The sequence below is a fragment of the Lasioglossum baleicum genome, unplaced genomic scaffold (genome assembly GCF_051020765.1).
Source record: "Lasioglossum baleicum unplaced genomic scaffold, iyLasBale1 scaffold0989, whole genome shotgun sequence".
Lineage (NCBI taxonomy): Eukaryota > Metazoa > Arthropoda > Insecta > Hymenoptera > Halictidae > Lasioglossum > Lasioglossum baleicum.
Genome location: NW_027470048.1, coordinates 4212 through 6674, shown reverse-complemented (window position 1 = coordinate 6674; position 2463 = coordinate 4212). Strand labels below are relative to the sequence as shown.

The following is a 2463-nucleotide window of genomic DNA, read 5'->3' as shown; positions in this document are numbered from 1 at the left end:
GTCACCCTCCTGCTCCTACATATATACAATATTATATACATTATTAAAACTCAACGAACGTGATTCAACTGTGATCAGTTGAATTATTCTACCTGTTTGCTGGAATTTCAAGGGGATCGTTTTTTTTTCTGAGCTTCAACCGGACAATACCACGATTAATTTTGAAGTGAACTGTGATCAACTGGGCAAAATGGTGTGATTCATTCAAACCGAAAAGGCCAGAATTGATCTGTAGAGAAGGTATAGTGTTCCACCACGATAATGCGAGACCTCGTACAAGTTTGGTTCCTCGCCAAAAGCTTTTACAGCTTGAATGGAATACACTACTGCACTCACCATATTCTCCAGATTTGGCACCTTCGGACTATTTCTGGCTCTGATCTTTTCAAAATTTTTTGGACTGGAAGACCTTCGTTTCAAAGCAAGATGTCAAATATCAATCGAAACAGTTTTTGCCAGCAGAGATCAGAAGTTTTATGAGCGTGGAATCAATCTCCGGCCCGAAAGATAGTAAAAGTTATTGGACCAAAAAGGAGAATATATAATTTAATAAAATGTTTATACATTCTAAAAAGATCGTGGTTCATTTTCATCAAAAAGCTAAATGACTTTCCGAACAGCCCAATAGGATATAGCGGAATTTTAAAAACTTGAGAGCTTTGACAGGTGTGCCTGGATCAGATCAGTGACTTGAAAATGCAAAATTGTAGAAGAAGGTGGTATAAGAAAATCAAAAAATACAATTATGCCAACAACACGCGGAGTTCCCAAGCGGTCACCCATCTGAGTACTATCCGCGCCCAACAAATCTTAACTTTGGTGATCGAACGGGAACCAGTGATTTTTGAGTGGTATCATCGTTGGCCAACGATAGTATATTGCTCACGTTTAAATAGTAATGACGAATATGTATGTACTACACCGTATGGCTATTCGTCACGTGACAATAATAAACCGGCGAAACTTTCGTAAGTGATTTAAATAAACGGCGCAAGTATTTAGTCAACAGTTTTCAAGTAAAACACTCGAAGTTATTGACTACGAGACCATCGGTCGAGCGGTGTCGAATATTTTCGACTCGAAGAGCGGGTAGTGCAATTGTTTATTATAACTGTAAGCGGAAGTTTAACCCCTTGCTCTCGAAGAATTTTCTTGTGGTGAATAACGGAACTCGGATCTTTTCTTATATCTTTGTGTCCCCGCTACCGCCATTAACAATGAAGCAAAAAAAAAAAAAAAAATAAAGCACGTGTTTGGGTTAGATTACCGAGTTACTACGTGTATACTATTCTTAATATATTTATCATTTTGCATTCGTTATTTGGGTTCTGATATTAAAACAAGTGGCAACTGACAGTCGCCACTCGGGACAGTTCACAAAGAGGTAAATCGAATACGTACATATAGAATAAAGTGATCGGAGGATGTGACCGCGTTTCTTACTTCTGGTCTTACCCTGGGTCGTTTGCTTGGGCTATTGAACTGTCAAGTTTATTTGCTCACTTCTAGGTTCGGGTTTCCCAGAAGAATGAGGTGTTCCTGTTTTCTTACGGTAACAGTCATCGACTCAGGCGTTTCTATTTTATGTTTCGTCATGACTTACAAACATTTGTTTTCGATGTTTCCGTTTTTTGCTTTATTAACATATCAACGTTGGAGTAGGGTATTCGTAAAGTTTTTGTACTCCATTAATATATTGTAAACCTGCAAATGAGAGTAATACTGCAGGAGCATCCCATGATTATTTTCGTTTATATTTCATAAATATCGAACGCGTATTTAATACGTATGATATATGTGTAGTTAAATAAAGTTTCAAATTAATTATCAGAAAAAATTTGAGGACTACGCGTTGAATCTACCGATTGGAGGGGTGAGAAGTCATTGAAGCATTTCAAACGAACTAATTATATTCTTCAGTGTTAATTCTAAATTCATAACATAAAACGTAAGACCTAAATAATGAAAAAAAAAAAACTTAATATGTTTCTTATAAAATAAATGGACGCATTTACACTGCTTTATTTCTCTTTATAATAATTTCTCCATATTAACGAAATAAATACCGACCTGGACAAGGTACAGTTATTTGTCGAGATACAAACGTATCTAATAACTTGTAATGTTAAATATAGATGATTTATTAAAACTGCCCGATATAGTAAAACAATGGTATGTATCCGGTCTAGTAATAATTAATGTCGTTTCCCAATACATTTTCAAAACTTATTTATTTAAACGAAACAAAGGAATTTAATCAACGATATAATTGCCGTTGTGTTGAACTACTTGTAACCAACGCACAGGTAACTTCTTAATTCCTCTATTGTAAATTTTTTGCAATTTTCATTCAAATAATTCGGTCGAGGCATTATTCAGGCACTGTTCGTTACTGAAATGTTTTCCAAGATTAAGATTTTGCAAGAAACGAGACAAGTTATAATCCAAAAGGGAATATCAGGC

The 2463-nt window shown here is 35.5% G+C and overlaps 1 pseudogene; it reads right to left on the bottom strand.

The window, feature by feature from the left end:
- Positions 1–746: 746 nt before the first annotated feature.
- Positions 747–865, bottom strand: LOC143220459 (5S ribosomal RNA; annotated as a pseudogene).
- Between the last annotated feature and the right edge of the window lie 1598 nt (positions 866–2463).